This window comes from Kogia breviceps, chromosome 16 (genome assembly GCF_026419965.1).
Source record: "Kogia breviceps isolate mKogBre1 chromosome 16, mKogBre1 haplotype 1, whole genome shotgun sequence".
In the NCBI taxonomy this organism is placed as follows: domain Eukaryota; kingdom Metazoa; phylum Chordata; class Mammalia; order Artiodactyla; family Physeteridae; genus Kogia; species Kogia breviceps.
In genome coordinates, this window is record NC_081325.1 from 6,194,650 (window position 1) to 6,201,995 (window position 7,346).

Sequence of the window (7,346 nt, forward strand, 5' to 3'; positions counted from 1 at the left end):
TTCCACTACCAAATTCAACCATTGATAACTTTTTGCTCTATTTGATCTATCTTTCTACATATTCACATATATCTTTGAGTATAGAAATTAAGTTACAGGCAGGAAGGACACTTCTATGTATTTCAACAATCATCTTCTAATCATGAGAATATTGTCCTACACAACCATAAGAAATTTTCAAAAGTCTTCAATATGATCTAGTAGCCAGTCCATGTTTAAATTCCCCTGGTTATTCCCAAAGTGTCTTCCTTGGTGTTTTTTTTTTTTTTTTTTTCAAGCCCAGATTTACCAAGTTTCTCTTATTGTATCTGGTTAAAATGGCTCTTTAGTCGATTTAAATATGGACCAGTTGTCTCACTTTTTTGTGTGACACTGATATTCTGCTTTTGTTTTTAAAATCAACTGTATTGAGGTATAATTTAAATTTAGTAAATTGCAATCATTTCAAGTGTACTGTTCATACATTTTGTCAGGTGCATCAGTGTAATCAGCACCCCAATCAAGATACAGATTTCTATCATCCCCAAAAAACTCCTTTGTGCCCCGCTGCAGTCATTCCCCTTCTGTCTCTGGTCCCAGGCAACCATTGATCTGCTTTCCACTATCATATGGATTTTCTGAAGAGAGGAGGCTGTTTGTCTTGTAGAATGTCCCACATGCCTAATTGCCTCCTTGTCATGTCATTACCTTGATGCCCTAGCTATTGAATTTTCTGTGCATTGACATTAGGACTAAAGACTTCGTTAAGTGCAGGTTAAACACTCTGTAGGTGGAGAAAATACTCCATAGGTGATATGGGGTACTTCCTGTTGCATCATACCAGGAGGCTCCATGCCAGGTGTACCATTGTTAGGGATGCCAAGTTTGCTCCCTTGGTTGAACTGTTGAGCACAAGGGCTTTCCTTGGTAAAAGTAAAAACTGGCAAGTCAGGTATGGGGTGGTACTTAGGTCATGACCAAAGATTCTATCTCCCCACAACTTTACCCAGTGGTTGTAGCATTCATTGATGGTTCTTGCCTGAATGAGTTATTTCATAGGGAGTTGCAAAATGATGATTTCCTAATTCTCTCATTTCTTCTACTTTTGTTATCTGGTATTCTTCGGCAAAGAAGAACTTTCTTTCATTAACTGGGGAGGAACTTCAGCTCCTAAAAAGGCAGAGTAAATGCTGATTCCTTTACCCTTAGTTACAATTAGGGAAAATTTGAGCATTGAAAAAGGAAAGAAAACAAACAAACCATAATTGAAAGTAAAATACTGAACAACTAAAACTCTGATTTAATTTTATTTTTGCCTATGTAATACAAGCATTAAAGATGGTTTAATGCAGAACATTGTGAATTGTACTGGTAACTCTTATTAGGCTGCCTGTTGTTTAAACCTTCATTTAACATGCAGGTTTAAGGCTGGTACACTCACTGCACTTCCCCCTTTAGTGACTTGAGCTGATAGAGGGGAGGGATATGGACTTTGGAATCAAATGCACCTGGGCTGAATCCTGGCTCTGCCACGTTCTTGCTGGGTGGCTTTAGGAAAGCATTTGACCTCTCTCAGCCTTACTGCTTCCCTCTGGAGGTAGAGCAGTGCTGAGAATGAACGCAGGTGCCATAAGTGAAATGTCTGGTCCAGGTGAGCAAATGATCATCTTGGATCCTTTCGTTTCCCTTTAAGGAGAAGTAGGGCCACAAAAGAGGAGTTGCCTGAGCTTCAGAACCAAGAGAAGTGGGGCTGATCAGACACTTAAAATTGTGGCCACAAAGGCAAAGTCATGATTTGCTGTTGGCTTACTCTTCCTTACTCTTCCTTCCTTTACTTATCTGGTGCTTATTGAGTGATGTCTTTATTCTAAGAAGAGAAGGGGGCCACCACATGTGTGTTGCTGCCGTGGTCCTGACCTGTCCTTGGGTGTGGGGATTTCTCCTGGGACACTGATGCTGATTCCCATCCAGCCTCTCCCAGGATTTCTGAAGCCAGAAACGGAAACCATTGCAGGGTGGGAAGGGAGGGGTGGGCTGGATGCTGATGGACAGTGGCTTCTAGAAAGGCAGAGCCTCTGAGAGAACCAGGAGAAAAAGGGAAGACCTGTGTTTTAGCACAAGTTTCCATAAGCAGTTACTATGCAAGAAACCACTCCAACCATGAATAAAGTATCAGATGAATGAAAAAAGCAGGAAATAATATGTATTAAATGATGCAAATCATGTGCAGGAGTTGATACGAACAAACATGCTTGTGTGGCCAGGTGAGGGGACGCCAGCTGGTGGAGGTGGCTCAGAAGATGCCGCCCTAAGAGGAGATGTGCCAGAGGGAGCTGTGGTTTTCTCTCAAGTTTAGTTTCCATCTTGAGGAAAAGTTTGCAACTTCCGCGCGGTTACAGAGGAAATACTCCACGTGGCTGATTTAATGTCGTTTTCCTCCAGAATACTGAGATTTAAGACCACTGTTTTTCCTATGTTTGGAATTGTAAGCTCATAAAAATATACGTGCTCCTAAATGATGTAAAAGGCAGATACGGTTCCAAATGATTAGGGAGTTTCTTGATTTAAAAATACATAAGCTCATACATTTTAGAGGTGCAGCAAATGATATGATTTCACAAAATCTGTTGTGATACTGTGGCCTGATAGGATTTTTTTAAAAAGCAATAGCACCCTAAGGGACTTCCCTGGTGGTCCAGTGGCTAAGACTCCGAGCTCCCAATGCAGGGGCCTGGGTTTGATCCCTTGTTGGGGAACTGCATCCCACATGCCACAACTAAGGATTCCACATGCCGCAACTAAAGATGCTGCAACTAAAGATCCCGCACGTGATGACTAAGACCCGGTGCAGCCAAATAAATAAATATTAAAAAAGAAAAGCAGTAGAACCCTAAGAAGATTTGAAAATGGAACAATATCACAAGCATCGAGTACTGATTAAATAAAGATACAAGGTAACTTCAGAGTGTTATATAAATTCTTTTTAAAAGTGCCTCATGAATATATTAGCAGGGATATTTATAATGGAATTATAATCCACTCATACACCAGACATTCTGCTCCTGAAATCTTGTCATCAGGAGACTGACAGCTAGACAATTAATGTAACCACTTGGCTGCTCAGAGCACTGTATCGAGTATGGATAATTCCAGGTGTGCTACCCAATAAAAATGGACCCTCTGCCCTCATGTTAACTCCTTTTAACAGGACTGGTGGGCCAAGGATCAATAACATTTGAAGCTACAGAGTTTTAGATGTGGCCGCCAAAGCCAGCAACACCAGCTGTGCCGGGGGGAAAAGAGGCCTTTGGCACCACATGCAAGACAAAACCCAAAATATTTCAGAAGAACTTCAAATTTTCCAAGTTCTCTTCTCATGAGTATGTGTTAATGAGTTCCAAGGAAAAGCCGGGCATGATTAGGAAATGTCTCAGGAGAAATGGGACGCAGTCACGAGGAGGACCAGGGTCCTTCCAAGGTGGTCTTCTGCTCAACGGACCTGCTCTTAGGTCAGAAATGTATTTTACAGCCTTCTTGCTGACATCAACAGAGGGCGCAGCTGGTTGAGGGCTTTCACTTTCCCCTACCGGGCTACGACCTGGCCAAAGAAGCGCTGCACCAAATTCAGGGACGGGCTAAGAACCCAGCACAGGGGTGTGTGTGTGTGTGTGTGTGTGCGTGCGTGTGTGTGAGTGTGTGTGCGTGCGTGCACACACACGCGTGCGTGTATACACAAAAAGATGCATATCCAAGAGGTCACCTGACCCTGAGGGCATCGGTAGAAGTGTGATGCTCTCTGTTGGTTACTGTGAATCTGTGTGCTTTAGACGGTTCTAACGTGTTAGTCAGTTCCTGGCTGTTATGATTTTTTTCTCCCTCTGAGAATATTGGAGGGTCCAGATGTCTTCATTATATCAATGTAAGTCACTAACTTAGGTGCTTTGAGGACAAAAAGACAAACCAGACACAGACCCTACCCTTGAGGGGTTTACAGAGTAAGGCAGTGGTTCTCAACTTTGGTCTCACACTGAAATGGCTCCGGGAGCCTTGTAAAATGCTGGAGCCGGTCTCACTCAAAGAGATCCTGACTTAACTGGACCAGAATGTAGCCTGGGCTCCTGAGTGATACTAATCTGCATTCAGAGTTGGGAGTCATTGCAGTAAAGGAGAGACAAAGGCTCCCAAAGTCCATCAGCTAAAGAGGAGGAACAATCTCCAGCCTCCAAGAGTGGTAATACCACTAGATGAACATTATGGACGTGAAATAAAATTTGAAGTTACTGTTCTGTTTTATGCACGTGCATACTTACTCATGCATGTATGTATGTACGTGTACACATATATATTACAGGCATGATATACTCTTCTTGTAATAGGCCCGGTGACACAGAAGTAATCCAGGAAACACACCTCCCCCTCACTCCCCGCTCGCGCTCCCTAGGGTGTGCCGCCCACAGGCAGTGTTCCCCGGGCAGTTCCCCAGGCTCCTTTCTGTGCACTTTGAGCACCTACACGTGCACACGCACTTCTCTTCCTACAAAAGGGAGGTCAGGTGACGTAATTTGATTTTCAAAAAAATGTAACCGTTTTCGTGCTACACTTTTTAATAGCTGTTCAGTGTTCTTGGCTGTTCAGTATGGATCATTCTCTAGCTTACTTGGCCTCCTCCCCTGTATGGACATCCTTTCCTGGTTACTTCTGGTTTAATTGATGTAAAAACTCTTAGAGCAGTAACACCAGTAGTTCAACAAGCAAAATTACAACCATGACTCAGAATCTCATTCCGATTTAGTGAAGAACTTAGTCATTGATGTCTTATGAAAGTCACAAACCTTTGTTGATGAATCTGGAACCACTTCTGACTTAATGCTCATGCTTTAGGGCAAAGAAAAAATGGAGAAATGTTCTGGAAAATAAGTATGGTTTCTACTGGAAACCATGAAAGGAACATGAGTGTGATCATTTTTGTGTGGGAGGAAAAGAATTAACAATAGCTCAATAGACTGAAAGAAAAAGGAAGCAGAAGGGGTGTACCAGCAAGCAGACACCCCCTCACTACATTTCTGATTCCCTCCCTTATTTCGAGATGAGGCTGGTTATGCATGTGTATATCACTTGGGGTGACTAAGCTGAAAGTGGTGTGGAAGGCAACAGCTGTCTCTCCTCCGTCCGTCACGGGCGTTACGAGCAAGAGATGCTGAAGGGGGAATCAAATCGGGAGCCACCGTCAGCTTCACTTTCAATTTCATGAAGCCGCCACTGCTGTTGTGGAGAGTGTCACCTGCTTCTGAGAACTCCCAACTGGTGGTGAAACCAGCAGGTAGATTTTCCAGGCTGGAATGCAATCGTGCAGGCATTCAATAACGTTCATTCCATCGGAAATAAAAATCATACCGTGCCCTGGCCCACACTTTACCAGCTGCCTCCAGCATGGCGTGGAAGGGATTGATTGTTTAGAGCCTGATAAAAGTGCTGAGTTACCCTAGAGGTAACAGCAGATGTCTCGATTCAAGAGGTCCTGAGAGAAATTCTCTGATGCTTGAGGCTGGCACTTTGCCCGACCCTAGCTAGTCAGAGTTAATACTGTCATTTATCAGGCTTATTATACTGGATGTGCTTATTTAGAAACATAGCTGCTTGGGGTTTAGGAATGGATTATTTTGCCTAAGAAACAGATGAGAGGAAAGAAAAACAATCAGCATTCCTAGTCAGGCAGTTTAATTTCTCTAGAATTTTTTCTCTTCTAGTAAATAATTGTATCACAATATTTTGGGAGATATGTCTGGAAAAACACCAACATACATCATACGCTAATCCTAACGGAGCCAGGAGTCCCGGAGGCTTCTGGGGCCAAGGACTGATGCATCCATAGGGCTGGGGCCCAGCAGAGGGCTTGGGTTCCAGCCACATGGGAGGGAACATGACAGTGGCCTTTCTCAGGGGAATAAAGTATGGTGCCAGGCAGTGTGAGCTCAGGAGTCGGATATTCAGAGGAGTGCTGGCCCCTGGACAATCTGGGGAACCCCCACCCCCATCCAACAGGAAGTTGAGAACGATGCAGCACCTCCCATGGGGAGAGGTGGAGCCTGATCAGGACACCCACCAAACACCCTGACTGCTGGTGTCCACACCACCTTCACTAAGCATGTGCCAGACAAAAACCAGGTGCTCTACATGTGCTAGCTCTTATCGTCACTACCACCTTGGAGATGGATATAAGTATTCCCATTTTACAGATGAGGAAAGTGAGGCTCCAGGGAAATTAAGCTACTTGTCCAAGGTTAGCTGGCTTGCAAGTGGCAGAGCCAGGATTCAAACCCAGTTTGTGCTCTTCCCTCTGTATTGCTGTGTCCTAACGAAATGTTAAGTAAAGATGGTAAGAAATGTGTACCAGCCCTTTTGTGGCCATCGCTGAAGCGCCGGGGGCCAAAATGAAGTTCAATCCCTCTGTGACTTCTGACTGAAGCAAGAACCGGAAAAGGCATTTCAATGTGCCTTCCCACATTCGCAGGAAGATTATGCCTTCCCCTCTTTCTAAAGAGCTGAAACAGAAGTACAATGTCCGATCCATGCCCATCTGAAAGTACGATGAAGTTCCAGTTGTATGAGAACACTACAAAGGGCAGCAAATTGGCAAAGTAGTCCAGGTTCACAGGAAGAAGTGTGTCACCTACATTGAACGAGTGCAGCGGGAGAAGGCTGATGGCACGGCTGTCCACGTGGGCGTTCACCCCAGCGAGGCGGTTATCACCAGACTAAAACTGGACAGGCCGCAAGAGGATCCTCGAACGGAAAGGCAAATCTCGCCAGGTAGGAAAGGAAAAGCGCAAATATAAGGAAGAAACAATTGAGAAGACGCAGGAATAAAGTATTCTTACATACAACTTTCATTAAAAACTTAAAATGAAAAAAAAATGGGTACCAAAGAAAATACAATTCACATAATGCTCTTAATGATCCATATATGGATCAAACTGTGTCTTCAAGATAGACTTCCTGGGACTTCCCTGGTGGCGCAGTGGTTAAGAATCCGCCTGCCAAGGCAGGGGACGCGGGTTCGAGCCCTGGTCCGGGAAGATCCCACATTTCGTGGAGCAGCTAAGCCCGTGTGCCACAACTACTGACCCTGCGCTCTAGAGCTCGTGAGCCACAACTACTGAGCCTGTGAGCCACGACTGCTGAGCCCGTGCGCCTAGAGCCCCTGCTCGGCAACAAGAGAAGCCACCGCAATGAGAAGCCCGTGCACCGCAGCGAAGAGTAGCCCCCACTCGCCACAACTAGAGAAAGCCTGCGCGCAGCAGCCAAAGACCCAACGCAGCCAAAAATAAATAAATAAATAAAATAAAATTAAAAGATGCGCTTCCTTC

The 7,346-nt window shown here is 44.5% G+C and overlaps 1 pseudogene; it reads left to right on the top strand.

Moving 5' to 3' along the window:
• The first annotated feature begins 6,410 nt into the window (after positions 1-6,410).
• LOC131743411 (large ribosomal subunit protein uL24-like) lies at positions 6,411-6,846 on the top strand (annotated as a pseudogene).
• The last annotated feature ends 500 nt before the right edge of the window (positions 6,847-7,346 follow it).